Here is a 9273-nt window from a genome sequence, read left to right as displayed (position 1 = left end):
ACTCATAAATCTTGCACATCAAGTGCACATCAACATGTCACGCTGGGAGAGTAAAGCATTCTGTACCTCCTTTCCAAGCAAGTGCGTGCACATACACACATGCACAAACTCACAATCCAGTCTATGACAAACCGGTATCAGCAAACAAAAAACAAATGGCAGTTATCAAGATGAAGCTCGGTGATAATAGTTTCACCTTCTCTGTTGACCTAATGGAGGAAATCAAAAGCAGGGACTGAAACAGTCTGCTGAATCGATATAAAGCACTTATCCTGATTGGCCACTGCAACAGCGACAACAGAGTTAAAGCCGCTAAGGTTGTTGCTTGCTTTCATTCCCCACCTTTCATTTGTCTTCTTTTAAGGAGTGATCCCTGTTAAAAAATGCATCTATGCACAGCTTCGGATCCCTTACAGCCTAGCATGCATTGTTAAGTGGATCAGGGGGATTAATCTTTTAATACAATACACATCAAACAGTGAGGAACAAAGTGCGCTAACTCTAAATTAGTTTTGATGCAACTGTCAGGTATGATACAGTACATATACTACTATCCCTCATCTCTCATCTCTCTCATGGAACATGGCCAGTAGCCTCGAACATGCTATCAAGTACAAGTGTCCGTCTGCCAAATGCTGAGCATTTGACAGTTCATCAATGCTGATGCTATTAATAACTTGGTTCTAACACAACAGCCCAGGGACAAGGATGAAAAAAAAAGGGGGGCATTAATCTCTTCAATAAGTCAATGTGTTGTACAGCATAAAATACACAATTACAATTAACAGAGAAGGTAATCAATCAGCTGCCATTTTAACAGTGATTCCACAATTATCACAAAAAACACAATGTACCTAATGAGGTGATGCCCAAGTCTGGACTATGATTAAAATTAAATATCTGTGACACTTACACCCCATTTTTTTCAGTTATGACTAAAGGACTAATTATTTACTCAAGATTTTCGTTTGTGCCTTAACACATTTAAACCTGCACTCTGACAACCGTATGGGGGTTGGTGAGTGGCAATTGTCCACGATATCTTGATCAGGATTACCAAGAATACGTAGCTAAAGTTTAGTATGTGCTATCCAGACATGTTTGTGCTATGGCCAGGTCTCTCGTGGACCGGAAGCCTGGAGCAACAGCTTGATGAGTTCCAAAGCTTTTAACTTGATGTGCTCAAACAACAAGCTGCACTCACTCAGTGATTTTTTTTTTTTTTTTGGCAAGTGAACGCAGCCCTTTTAACAGCTAATACATGCACTATGTGACACTGGGTGCTGTCCAATAATATCAAAGAGCATTTTTATTGGATGCTGCTCAATTCTTCCAATTATGTTGTTTAAGGCTCTTACAGTCCCGATTAGACTAGTTAATTTAAGCCACTCATTAACGCAGATGTAAAACAAACATATTATCATAAGAGCAAGCATCACTATTAAAATTGTGCAAGACAAAAACAAAGAACAAGCATTGTTCACTATTTATTTTAAGTCATTATTCTTTTTTAATTCCAAACATACTTGGGCCCCTGATGGGGAAAAATGCATTGAGAATCCCTGCTACCTATGTGCTGATGACATGTCTCAGTAATACGAGCTGCATTTATCTCTACTGTTTTAATAGCGCCTCTCCATGCCAACCTATCTGATGACATCACTGAGTAATGCAGTTCTCTCCCTTGTTTTGCCGGAATTTAATTCTCATGTGATGCAATTCATAGCAATGACTTCTATACTATTGAAAAATGAAATAATTACAAAACTCTAAAAATAAAATCAGAAGAAATATAAGCTATTTGCTATATTGTCCATATCCTTTTACCGTTATAGTGCTGAAGTTCATAAACTGCGTTGGTTTTGTTTGAGATATATAGTAGTATCAGACTGACAGGAACAAGCACTGGCACTCTAGGTAGTTTAGGTTCAGTCAAAATAAATAATAGGTTTGTATTTATCCTATTAAACATTCAGTCACTTAAGTTGCTTAGTTATATTTTGGACTGTTCACTCACTTTACCTTCTTTTGTTTTCATGCATCACATCACCATCTTAGTTTCAGAATCTGCCAATAAATTTTATTCATATCACACTGAAGCTGGAGTGTGTATCTTAAGCTAGTCCTAGATTAAGACCGGGAGATAGTCCTTTCTGTCGTCTGCAGCCCTCCCGCGCTCCATACAAGCTCTACATGCTTTTTTTTACACTTGGCCAGGCTTTGCACAGCTGTTCAGGTAGCTCTTCTGCGATTGGTCAGAAGGGTGAACCTTAAGAAAAATCTTTCGAATATCTCTACACTTCTGCCAGTGTTTCTTAGTGACACAACATCCCACTAAAATGTGCAGCACCACCTAGAAATATAGAGCATGTTTTTATTAAGAAAATATTTGAAAAATGTTCCATACTGTACAGTAGCTTTGCAAAGAAAACAAGCACCAACTTGTTACCATAGGTAGCATATTGTTTGTAGGTTTTGAAAGCAAAATTAAGTTTGCCAAAGTCAGTAGGTTCTTAATGGGTTCATGTGTAAATATATATTTAATCAAAATCTGATGTCTTCTGCTGTCACATGTCCAGTATATTTATTTTTACTTTGCACACTGAGCATTTTTAGCCCAAACGTTTCTTTGAGGATGAATTAAATTGAATCTGATCTCATTGTCAGGTTGTAGCTGCAGGTGGTGAACATTAATTGAGCTGTCGCTCAAAACTGTTTTCCCAAGTGAAATATTTTACCTAAGCATTATTAATAATTTTCTCTCATTACATAAATTGAACAGTAAACATAAAAAGGACTGAAGTGATTCAGATTCAATTCTGGATTCAGGTTGAATAAATAATGGTGTCTCTGTTTTTATTTTATTTACTTAGAAACGCCGCTGCAACAGAAGGTGTCAACATTCAGTAGGGCTCCCTGCTCTCCATTTTGTGGGAACTTTATTACTGTATCATCACGGCCAACTTTTTAAGATGTCCAATCTCAGTTTTAAGGAGGCAATATTTTCTGAATAACTTGAAGCTTTGTCTTAGTCTTTTTGAGAAGCCTTTGCTCATCATTTTATCAGTTTCTGGACAAAAAAAAAAAAAGTAATTTTAACCCTCATCAATTTGTTCTATATACGCAAATATTTATGTTTAAATATAAACCATGGTGGTTTTAATAATATTATAGATGGTCAGCATGGTCACTCTGAGCGGTCTGCAGTTACATAGCCCCATTCACATTAGAATGTGATGCACTGTGTGTAGAGGTGGAAGAAGTACACGAACTCAATACTAAAGTAAAAAGTTACAGTGTAAGAATTGACCAAAAGAAAACCAAAAGCCTTAGTTTAGTGTTTATGAGACTCAAGGATTATCATTTCTTTTTAGAAAGACGTTACACATTGAAAACATCTTTAGGAAAAACATCAGCTAATCTCACATCGGTTTTCCAGTTAGGTTCATATTTCTTTAATATTCTGCTACTGTGTGACATATTATATACTGTATATTTATACTGAGCTTAGCTGTAGGTTGTGAACACTGGGGCTGTCACTGTCAATCCACAGAGATTTTGAGTTTTAGTTGTTCTTATTATCCATGCGTGTTGTGTGAGCTAACGTAACATACCTTTCACCAGTGCTTGTTTCGGTTACTTTCATCTATCTGATATTTGAAGTGCAGGTTTAATAAGACTTCGACTAAAAACAGTGCATTTGTGGATCTTCACCACTATCAGGGTTTTTCCTGCATAGAGCGTTTCAGTGCAGCCACCTCCTTCAAATTTTATGTTGCCCCCAGCTCTCAACAAAACTGTCGTAGGTGTCTTCACAGAAAACACAATTTTCTAACTTCTCCTTTAAGTGTTAGTGTGTGTGTCGGTGTCAACGTGTAGCTGCGCCTGTGTAATGCATGAGAGTTACATCATGACCCTCTTATAGCTCAGACCATCTGTTTGACATACGTACTTAAGTGTGTGTGACATTAAGGGCTCTTGCTTCTCCCGTTAGTAAAGCTAAAACCGGTAGTTTCCAAGTTTCCAGTCTGGCAGTTAATGTCAGCAGGTGCAATAAAATATCGGTTAACTGAATTAAACTAATGTTAAGGCAAAATCAAACTTTGTTGTTTGTGGGTATGTCTGCTGTCTGTAAATCAGTGGGGAAAATATAACACAACATGCAGACACACATGGTCACTAATGAGGAAATCACCCTGTAACTCTGTCTTTTTTCCCAACTTAAGCAGAGTAAGATGACTTTTCTAGAAAAACTGTCAGCTGATCTTACACCAGTTTCATAATTTTCAAGTTAAATTTTCTTGTTATGATTTCAATAAGTTATTCAGATCCGTGTTCTGAACAGGGACCATAAGCAATAAGCTGATGGAAAATAATATGTGGCAAAGTCGGTTGGCTGATTTATTTGATGAGCATTTGAAATCCTCTGCAGCTGTGTAGCCTACTGTACAAACACAGTATATTTACTTTTACTGTGTATGCTGAGCATCTGTGGCACAAACATGTCTTTAAGGATGAATGAAGTATTTTAGTATTAGGACCTGAGTACTGCAGGCTGTGAAAACCATTATGAGCCTTCGTTTCAACTTTCAACAGTATTTAGCCCCCTAATCATCCAGACATAATGTTATGACTTTTTTCTTTCAGAAAACATGTTGTTACAACTTATACAACTTAACACACATACTTAGGTGTACATGATCCACATGCTAACACGTGAATCTCATTTTGAAGATGCACGATATGAATCAGATCTAGGAACACGTTTAAAAGTGGTTCTAATTGTATTTGAATGAATGAATTAAATAAATAAATGAAATTTGTCCACACCTCGTTTAAAAATTCAGTCACTTGAGGGCAAAACAGTTGGATTTAGGCATGTAATGTAATGTGAATGTAGAATGTAGAGTTAGTTGTTTCACTCAATGGGGTAACTATCAAGTGTGAGGCTGGGCGGGCTCTGCCTTATTTAATAAAGGAAAAAGTCCCGTTCTGACAACATAGAATTGTGATAGAGTAAGCAAAGGAGATTTCTGAAGACCTTAGAAGAAGGTGTGTTAAATCTCAGCTAACTGAAAAAACAAAAGGATTTTAAAGAACTTGTACAAATGCTTGTTATTCTCAACAGTTGACAGAGATCACACTATAGCAAGTCTGTTTTGGAATTGCTGGTCAAAGTGCTGAACTTCATCCTATAAAAATGCTTTGGAAGGAGCAGAATCAAGTAGGCCCATGCGAGGAAGCCAACCAGCATCCCTGATTTGTAAGTGCTTTGTAAGGAGGAGCAGGCTGTGTGCAGCAAAAGGGGTCATGCTGGTCAGCGAGAGTACAGATTCACATACTTTTGCCAGATTAAATAGGTTCCACCAAAAACAAAAACCTAAAATAAGGGAAAGTAAGTTTTGTTTTTGGTTCCCTTTATCTAGTTTTTACATCTTCAGTGAGAATCTGAGAGCATTTCAGGTGATATTCACGCTTACAGAATGTTGTCAAAGGAGCTGACAAACTGCCACTGTAACCGTCTATTTACTTATTTCACTTTTTACATTTTAGCTCATCACTTGTACGTGGCCGTAATCTTTCTGTTACCTAATGTAAATGTTAGTATTGGTATGTTAAAATTATAACTAGGAATAGCTGAAAAAGGTTGGGTGCCACGTAATGAAGAGGACAATTTTTAATCCTAGTATTTGGCTTTCGTGACTAAGTGAAGTGGTTAAATGTACCTGACATCTGTGGTGAAATCGCATCAAAGGAACCATTTATAGTAACAGAAGGGTCATGATTTGTGTTTTTCTTAGGTGCCCTGAGGAAATGTCATCTATATACAGTGTAGATGAATCACCATTTCTTCCCTTGTGTGTGAGCATTCGGCAACAGTCCTAAAATGAAACAATCACAAATACCAGGGCAACATGAAGCAGGGATGTCTACAAGGTGGGAACAATTCTGCAAACACAATACTGGTAACAGACTGAACTCTAACGAAATCTTTGCCAGTGAGCCAATTTGGCCCCAAGAAATGAACAGTGTAATTACGGTTTTTAATTTATACCCAGACAGAAATTTCAATGACCACTTTCCTCAGTATTTTATAGAGATGTTCAGTGATTTTGTAGCTAGGCAAAATATGCGTTGTGTCAAATGGGGCAAGTCTATTTTCTAGTCGTATCATTAGAAATTAGGTAAGATTAACCACTCTCTTGCGGACCTCATTGGCTTTTAACACAATTCTATGTACCTGCTTTATGATACAAAGCTATGCAATCAGAGAACCATGACTTCACTATAGCAATGCATTTTCTAAAAGAGCAAACTAGGTCAAAGATTTACCCCTAATCATAAAATGTACCTTTATAAAAGAGGTTTTGGCAGGACACAAATGGCAAACATGATCAGACAACAAACAGCCACCTTTACTTCAGAAGAACAGTGTGCTGGAATAACTAATGGAATCCCACTAAGCTGAATTGTGATAATGGGATTTAAGTTCTTTAGTGTTATGAATTTAATGTTCGGTTATAATGCTTATTGTGGTAATTAACTGATGTTGTCCTTTTATCAATATCTATGCAGTGCTGATCGATAATACCTCTGCCTTTAGTATATAAAAGTCAGTAGAATTAATCATCCTGGAATTAATCACTGGAAAAAAGCCAAGTGAGTGATGAAAGAAAAGCCATCCATTGTACTTGAAAGCAGAATAAATGCAGTGATTGGATTGATTAATTTACTTGTTTAACTGTCAAAGCAGAGGACTCAGTGATAGGGAGAACCGTTTCAAATATTCAAAGGGGTGAATGTTCTGGTGAAACACCTATTAATCACGGACATTTTGGCCGAGCAGATGAATTGTGGTGTTGGTTTGCTATGCACACTTCCACAGAATCATTAGCTGCTACAGTCACTCAAACCAGAACAGACATGGGGGCTAATCAGCAGCTCTAATGGACACACTTCATAATTGTCAGTCTTTTGCAGTATGGTAAGGAGAACTAAGCTGCGGAGACTGAGAGCATGCTATGAACTGCAGGCAGCTTTGATTACATGAGCTGAGAAAGTATTGTGCCTATATACTCATTATTTTAACTCAAGACTTAAGGATTTCCAACATTTAATACCACAGTTTTTTCAAAGTACAAATGTCGTCCTATTCTTATAGTTAGTGAAGCGAAGTGAGTTCCTTATAATTAAGGCAACTTTATAGGCACTGTTCCCAGGCGAGTGTATGTACGAGTACCTGTGTTAGATGTTTCATCTTTATTAGCCAGAGCATGGTAAGCCTAGCTCTTCATGCACTAATCCCCAGCTAAAGAAACAGCTTTCAAGGAATTAACATCAAAAGTAAAGCTTTGCGTGCCGGCGGGGGAGCTTTCAACAGAGCCTGCCTCAACTATCTCCTAAGTATTTTCAGAGCCTCTGGGATGAAGAGGAAGTTAAGTTTAACTTGCTCTGTGTTCTTCTGCAAGTCTTTGACCTTGTTCTCAGGTCTCTTAATAATCCCTGATATGTCTGAATCCGTACAGCGTTTGGGGCGCTTCCATGGGGCACTGCCAGAGGGTGAGGATTTTTGCAGTGGGGCCCATTGGCCTGTATTCCCTTTAACCATAATTCCTGTGATCAGCGGGTTGTGGTACAGGTGCTGCTGAAGTTCCGGATCAGCACCTGAAAGGCATGAACTAGCTAAAGAATAACCTACTATGCAAAGCAGATCTGTGAATTTTGATATCCAAATGTAGTATGTGAATCTTCAGTAAAGTCCTAATAATGTCATTAACTGAGAACATGCACCAACCAGACTGATATTATGAGAAGTCACAAAGCATAAATAAGCCATTTTCTTTGTATTTGTTTATTGTAGCGTTTGCAGTAGATGGTTCAAGTAAAGGCGAAGTCGGTCTTATAGTTTCAAAGCGTTTAAAATATTGACTTAAAAGCTCGATAGTAATTGTCTGAAAGGGTCCAAAAGTTTGACACTGTGGAAACTATAGGACCGACCTGACCTTTAATTGAGCCAGCTACTGAGACAGACCAGCTTGTCCCCATTACTGAAGGACAGAGCAACTTGAATTGAGGAGATCTTTAGGAGATCTTATCTAGTTATTATCAATTTAATCAATTATCTAATTATCTCTATATTATCAATTATCTGTTTAAACATCATCTAGATACATATTGTTTCAGTCATTTCCATCCAGTTTCCATCTTGCTTCATACATGCAGCTGCAACTGTCTATATAAGATTTATTTTTTTTTATCTCTAAAAATGTGACATGCAACACATTGCATTTCTGCTTCCTAAAGCTTCTTTCAAGAGATAGTTCTTTGGCCAGTGATGATTGCTTTTTACAGTGCTTGGTCTTGCTCATGTCCCCATAACTCATTTACTCTTTCATAGACTGTGACAGCTTTGATTGTAGCTAAGGGACAGTGATGACTGATTCATTGTGTCTTTCCAAAGTACAGTTGGAGAAAATGACATTGGCAGCTTTGCATCGCAGCTCAAAGCAATAACAAACAGCGTACCTCCTATCTTGTGAGGTCACAATGAATTCTCCATGGTACAATAAATTGCTTGTCTACCCAATGTTAACATCCCATAAGACAATCATCAGGCATTTTTTTTTTCTTTTCTCTAAATCCATTTATATAGCTTTCTTGAAAGAGGTGCTGTGGGATTTATTTTGTCACATGTCACACAAGCTGTGGGACTGTGAAACAGGCTGAACTGCAGGTCGCATCACAGTGTCTCCATTGTACACTTATGACTAGGTGGGGTAGTTGGACTAGGACACTGCATTATGAATAAATATCTTTTGATAGTCAGACTATGAAATGATGTGCAAAAGTACAAGAAGCATTTTCGCGTGGGGGCCAACATGGTGCATACTTCTACAGCGAGCAGAATTTTTATCGCATCACGTTGGAAGCATGTTATACATTATCATAATATGTTGTGGGGGGAAAATACAATCAAACAAGAGTCTAAGGAACATTTCCGCATTCTAACTTGGAAGAAAAGATGCCTTGACATTTTGTATCAAATAGGAAGGAGATGTTTAGGTCTGCCACTCTTCCCCCCCTTCCCTTTTTTTTTTAAATAAGTTGGACTTTAGGTTGATTAGGATATTGTGACCGCATCTTTGAAGCTGTCATGAGAAGGGGGATTTTTCTACATATCTTTATAGTCTTGCGTTTATTATGCAAAGTGTCTTTAAATAACTATGTTGTGAATTTGCGCTACATAAATATAGATAGATCTAAGTGAAAAAT

Source organism: Channa argus, chromosome 24 (assembly GCF_033026475.1).
Source record: "Channa argus isolate prfri chromosome 24, Channa argus male v1.0, whole genome shotgun sequence".
NCBI classification, from domain to species: domain Eukaryota; kingdom Metazoa; phylum Chordata; class Actinopteri; order Anabantiformes; family Channidae; genus Channa; species Channa argus.
The sequence above is the reverse complement of the archived record's forward strand: the minus strand, read 5'-3'. Positions refer to the sequence as shown.